Raw genomic sequence first — 7,162 nt, forward strand, 5'->3', positions numbered from 1 at the left:
CTTAAATGCAGTGGCTGAAAATAATTCAGTTACATGGAAATTACATCTTCTGATCAACCTAGAATCAAGTCTAATAGCTATGGTTGTAAAAATGCAGAGAATTAAATATTAGAAAGTTAGCTCTTCTCAAGTTTAATTTTGAACTTTAGGAATGTAAGTTAACATTTCAGACGTCATTTCAATTACTGGGAGTAAGACAAACAATATTGTTTCAATGCTTCTTATATAGTTACTGGGTGAGCCCAGCAAATTGCAAAAATGGTTCAGAAAACATGCATTATTCACTTGCCAGGTACTCTCATAACTTTTTGGTCCAAATGAAAATTAAGAAACGCCAACAGAGGAGAGAAATCCATCCAATCTTTTCCCCGAGAATGAATTCACAAATTATTATTATGAAGCAATTAGTTCAATATGTCCACTAACAATTTACAGGAAGATAATAGTCACACTTTGGACATTAAACACTCAGCCAGCTAGACATGTCATATCTGCCAGCATCTTCAAAGCTGCCTGGAAGTGTGGCCAAACTTAGCCTCCCATTTTGAAATGAAATCACTATAATAATTACTATTATGAGACTCTAGGGTATTCATTAATAATAATAAAATAAAAATTGGATGAAATGATTAAGGGAAAAGTCAGTTGTGTATTTCTACCAACCCATGACCTTTCCAATGAGGTACTTACTCTTCTGATATCTCTTTATTAATCTAGGAAAAGGAATTTTCACACAATGCCAGATTTTTAAAGTAGGCTGGTGCAGTATTTTTTTTACAACTAACTACTAAGTATATGTTTTTTTCCTCCTTCTGCAGAAAAACCCCTAGAGGATTTTATTATACAGTCAGCTATCTCTGCAAGAATGAAAAGCAAACAGGCCTTCAGTGAGAACCTCCTGGGGAGGCAGCAGCAGCCTGAGGGGGAAGAATCTGACAGAGGAGGACTCCTGGGGCTGGTCTGAGATTGAGGCTTCTCCTCAGTTTAAAATGCTGGGTGTGGCCAGTCCACAGCAACCTAATAGACTGCCTATGATAACTAGAAGAGAAGAGTTCAAAAGTTCCAAATACAAAGTAAAGATAAGGAAAGAGAACATTAGTAATCCAGTTGGATAAGTACATATTGCATAAACGTATGGAACTATAATGCCAGATGCCATAGATGTGTAAAATCATGACATTCCTATCAAAAAGAGATGTAAGCATCAACTATCTTATTTTATCATTGCCTATTGCATATTTTTATCTAATTATTATACCACATCCCATAACTTTGAAGAATTAAAATAATAATCTCTTGTGGTTTTTTTGTGTTTGTTTTTGGTGTGGGCCTTATGACTTAAAATAAGAGCCTGGGCACTGTCCTGAGCATTTGAGATCAAGACCAGTGCTCTACCATTTACCTCACAGATCCACGTCTGCCTTTTTGCTGCCTAATTGGAAATAAGAGTCTCAAGGATTTCCCTGTTCTGGTTGGCTTCAAAATATAATCCTCAGATCTCAGTCACCTGAGCAGCTAAGATTACTGGTTTGAGCTACTAGCACCCTGCTAATAATTACTTTTAGAAGAATATATGGATGTAAATAATCGAGAAAGATAATTAAAAGAAAAAATTAGAAAACATATTTACTTCTACTGGTAAAATCAGATATAAAATTTTTCAGAAAGTAGAAATAGGCGGAAACTGTTTAAAGGCCATTTTAGGCATGAAAGTTGGTAAAATCCTATCTCAAAAACTAAGCTAGGAGTTATTGCTTCAACCTGTAATCTCAAATATGAGGAAGGTGAAGGAAAGAGGATTATGACCAGAGCTGATTTGGACAAAAATGCACCAACCTACTGAAAAATCAAAATAAAAAGGGATGTGACATGGCTGGCTCAAATGGTAGAGCACTTTGCCAAGCAAACAGGAAACTGAATTCAAATCCCAGTACTGCCAAGAATTTACAATTTTGTTGCATTTTAGCTTAACTTTTACGTATAAAATCCCACAAAGAAAATGTATTTTCTGAACATTGGATATTATCAGAAACTAACTTCTAAAATGTTATATGAAGAGAGTCTGGCAGTTCAGTAAAGCACTAATGGTCCAGACCCTGATTCTATTCTCAGCATTAGCAAGGTATGTAATGTATATATATCATATATATAAATGTATGTGCATAAGTGTATGAATATATAATGCAAACAAACATATATTTTTTTCCTTATTTTAAATCACTGTTCTAAGGTGTGAAAGGATCATTTGCATTCCAAGAGAAGTTTAAACATTTCTTCAATTTAGTAAATTTGTGGGTAAAATATGACAAGTAGATTGAATGATGGTTCTAACAGTTAAACATGAGATTAAAGAAAGAGTAGCAAATATCATACTATCATTCTACCATTACAAAACATAACACCCATTTTATAATTTAATGAAATGAAAACAGAGTGCACACACTCTGAATAAAAACCATATATGCTTTAGAATCATGTCACCAGAATATTGGCCGTGTGTGTGTGTGTGTGTGTGTGTGTGTGTGTGTGTGTGTGTGTGTGTGTGTGTGTGTTTGTGTGTGTGTGTGTGTGTGTGTAAGGGTTTGAACTCAGGACTTTGTTTGGATCAGTCCTCCAGTCTTTTTACTTTTTAGTTTGCTTCTTCAAATAGTGTCTCCCTTACTTTGTCTTGGCTATCCTCAAACCATAATCCTCCTACCTCTGATGCCTGAGCAGCTGTAAATATATGTACAACTATGCCTTTCCTGTAATATAATGTTGATGTTGAACCATATGAATGCATTGAAATATACAGAAAGATATTTGAATAGCTAGCATCTGCAAAGGTTTATATTCCTGATTTCAAAGTGGTCTAAATTTTTGTTTCCTATGAAAACAGAAGAACATCAAAAATGCCTGAGAGCTTTCTGTTTACAGATGAGGAGAGGGATATATGAATACACCTGGGAGTGTCATCTAAGGATCTAAACATTCTACTCTTCCTTACAGGCATCATCATGATGCCGCCAAGGCTCTCAGCCATGGGAACATGACTGAGGTGAGTTAAAGCATGATTTTTAAAATTTCTGGGCCCAGTTTTGCTCTAATTCACCCATGACATGGTCCTTTTCCTTTCTGGGTATTAAATTCTTCATTTATTTATAGAAGTCAAATATATAAATGCATTAATAAGTTCTTTCATTAAATAATCATGTATGATAATTTCTGATGAGCTATAGAAACACTTGGGGATAAGGTTATGAAAATCATATATGCTTTAGAATCATATTGCCAGGCTCAAAAATGGTGAGTTATCTAGACATGACCTAGAGTTGGCTTTTAAGCATCTTTTAGACTCTATTCTCTAAAATAGGGATATTTAAAGCTGGGAAGGTAGCTCAGTGGTAGAGTGCTTGTCTTGCATACATGAGGCCTTGGGTTCAATTACTCAGCACCACATAAGCATAAAAAGCCAGAAATGGCACTGTGGCTCAAGTGGTAGAGCACTAGCCTTGAGCTAAAGAGCTGAGGGACAGTGCCCAGGCCCAGAGTTCAGTCCCCACAACTGACATAAAAAAGGGGGGGATATTTTAGGTACATGGATTAGAGGGTTTTGAGAAGTAAGAGATATGAGGCATATAATACAGTTAAGTAAGCAGACAAAAAAGTCATTACTTTTCTCTTAGGAAATGGCATCTACAAGCTAATGAATTGTAATGACTTGGTCTATGCCTTAGGTATTTTTAAATCTTTCTTCCCAAAATTCCTAGCATAGGCCAGGCACATGTTCTTGTCTCTCCATTATCAAATCAACTGAAAATGTAGATGTCCCAGTAGCAGACAGGAATAATTAAGGAAACTTCTGTAGGTGTAAACCAATCAAGTTTATTTTTTGAAAACATACAGTTATCCAAGTAGTTGCATTACTTATGGTTAATGAGAAAGTTAATCCCTACTAAAACAAAACAAAACAAAAAAACAAGTAGAACAGAGTGTGGTAGTACATGATTAAAACCCCAGAACTGAAGAGGTTGATGTAGGAAGATCATATTTAATGTCAACCTGAGCTATATAGCCAGACTCTGACTCAATAAACAAAGGTGTTACTGCATTGAATTAGCTTCATATTTTAATAAGTATAAAGGAATAAAACAGACTTACAATCATTACAATCTGTCCAGTTTCAAATGTTCAAGCCCCAAACTAGAGATATATTACTAATTGCTAAAAGTTATATCCTTCTGAAATATTATGATAGAGTAGGCATAGGTTATTGGGCCAAGTGTCAATAGCTCCACACCTGTGATCCTAGTTACTCCACAGGCTGAGATATGAGGTCATGGTCCAAGGCCAGCCAGCATAAGGAAGTTCTTACCTCCAACTTAACCAGCAAAATATCAGAAGTAAAGGACTGGCTCAAATGGTAGAGCTGCAGCCTTGAGTAAGAAAAAAACTAAGGGACAGCAACCAGGCACTTAGTTCAAGCCCCACTACCAACATTAAATAATTATCAATAAGTACTTCGGACTTCCTTGAAGTAAATAGAGGAGTATATGACCCCAAGTAAATCCAAATTCATGGGTGAACAATATGAAACCCTAAAGCCTCAGAACACTTTTCTTTGATTCCATGTTCTGTCTTTCTGACACCCTGGGAAAGGGTTGGGCCCAAAATTCCAAACAGCTTCATCCTTATTTTTTTTCTGGGTGCAACCTATATGGTAGCTCTCATAGATTGGTTACACAGTAGTGACTACAGGTTTGGGGTCAAGAAGATGGTCTTGAATTCATAGCTCCATTCAGTATTAGCCTAGTGGGGCTCTTTCTAGTAGTACCACCCCCATGGTTTGAATGGGCATTGCCTTAGTGTGAGATCTCTGTGGTGATGGTACCCAATGCAGTTATCTGCCTGGCCCTCCATGACTCTGTGGCATTCTATGAAATCTATGTGAAGGCAGCTACATCTCAAAGACCATGCTCTCTGCGGGTCTAGGTAGCTAGAGGAGGTCAAGAAGGTTTACCACTTGTGTTGTCCAGAGGGGACCTGGGTACGCTTGAGACATTGTTGGAGTGTAGTTGACTGTGAAATAATCCTGTCTGCAAGAACCTAGCATTATGGGCCTAGGACAGACAAAACAGCTCACAAATCTTCAAAATGCCTATAAGCTCATTCTTCTGTTGTCTTGCACCTGACTTCTGCACACCGACCAGTCCCATCAAATGCAGCTACAATGGCTACACCCTTGATGTTTTCTTCATGATACATTTTAACACTTTGTATACCACATGGTCTGGCTGAGAATTTTCTAAATTCTTAAATGTTGCTTCCATTTTGAATATACAGCTCATTTTCAACTTATTTCTCTTCTCTCACATTATATGAGACGTCCCTAGGACTCATGTTCTACCCTCAATTCTATGCTTAGATAGTTCTTTCACCAAACACAGAATTTCACTGCTCACAAACTGATCCTTCCTGAAAGCACCTCTTGACTATAGACTGGAGCTAATTTCAATAGCTGTTGGGATACAACCCTGTCTCTAAGCAGGGGAGGGAGAACTTGCTGACTTTCATCTTATAGCAAATTCTAAACAAGTCATCTTGGCTCCAACCCTCTCTGCCACAAAAATGGATTCATCCTGTACAGGAAACTTGCAGAAGATATGCTGCCTCAATCTCAACAACACTCTTAAGAGGCACTGCATCTCATCTCTAGCCCCTTTCAGCTATAGTCTAAGAATTATCTTGTAGCACAGAGAACTTCTGAGGGTCTTACTCATCTAGGAAACTGGCTGCTTCTTGACTGCATGGATACCTCAGAGTATGATGAATTAGCTCTATCTCATTTTCAGCCTCTCATAGATGGAGTTTAGGGGCAGTTCTACTCAGCTGGGATCCTGCTGGAAACTTGCCTATAGGAGCCACAGTGATAGGCTTGCCAAATCTGTCCTAACAGGATTCTCATAGGGCTTTAGATGTCAATCCCAGCCCCTTTTGTAGAGGGCTGAGAGCAGCTCTGCCTCTCTGGGACAGAGGAGACTATCCTGAAGTGCTTCTGCAGGATAGTCGAGAGACTAAAGACTAGTCTGATTTGTAGAGCCAGAAACCACCTGTTGTCCCAGCTCCAGTTCATCTCAGCAATAAGTTGGGGTAGTCTGACTAATCCATAGACTAAGAAGACACCTTCAAGATATCAGAGGAAGCCACACTCATAAGGTCCCCTAGAAATAAACCTATTATCCCGGGGACTGAACCTCATATCCTTGGCTAGCCCCACAGATCAATTTCTAGAGACAGTCTAATCTACCCAGGGAAGGTACAGGACCACTCTTCCAGAGCCTATTAGAGAAGACCCATCAAATATGTCTCTATGATGGATCCAGCGCCCACCACATGACCTAAATCCAACCACAGTTCACTGTTACAAGATGCAATCTCAAAGGCAATTCCATCAGACTTGAGGCCTAACATGAGGACTTTAACTTACCAAAACTTTCTAATATAGTAGGTAAATTTGAAAGACAAGTTTACTCTTTTACACACACAGCTACTAATTCAAAGACATATACACATAACAGAAATAGGTAAACATGAATCTAATAAATTGTAATACCCAACTCCCTAAAATATAAATCTTTGAATTGCCCAACATTCAAACTAATCACCTCAAAGCTCAAATAAGATGGAAGATAGACAATAAAAATATACAATAATCTGAATAAATACAGAAAATGTATTTTAAAAAATTCAACATATATTCTCAACAAATTAGACATAAGATAATTTATCTCAATACAAAGAAGAAGTCTAAATATTAGAAGCTCAAAGCTAACATCATGCTAAAAAGTTCTATAAGTTCCACCCAGAGCAAATACACAAAAAAGAAACAAAGGAAAGGGAGAATTAAATGGCCTTGCTTGCTGTTAACAAGATCTTATGTATAGAAACCCTAGAGACTTCACCAAAGAATTAGGTAAAATATAAATGACTTCAGTAAAGTTGTAGGTTACAAAACCAACAAAGAATACTGTTTCATTTCTTTATGATAACACTACAGTATGAAGAAATCAATCCTATTTACAATAAAATTGAAAAATACTTAGTAAGTTTAACCAAGGAAATATATGTAAACATATGTATGAATTTGTAAGTACATATTATATGCACATTAACATATTGATGC

Source organism: Dipodomys spectabilis, unplaced genomic scaffold (assembly GCF_019054845.1).
Source record: "Dipodomys spectabilis isolate Male_0828 unplaced genomic scaffold, ASM1905484v1 ptg000096l, whole genome shotgun sequence".
Taxonomy (NCBI): domain Eukaryota; kingdom Metazoa; phylum Chordata; class Mammalia; order Rodentia; family Heteromyidae; genus Dipodomys; species Dipodomys spectabilis.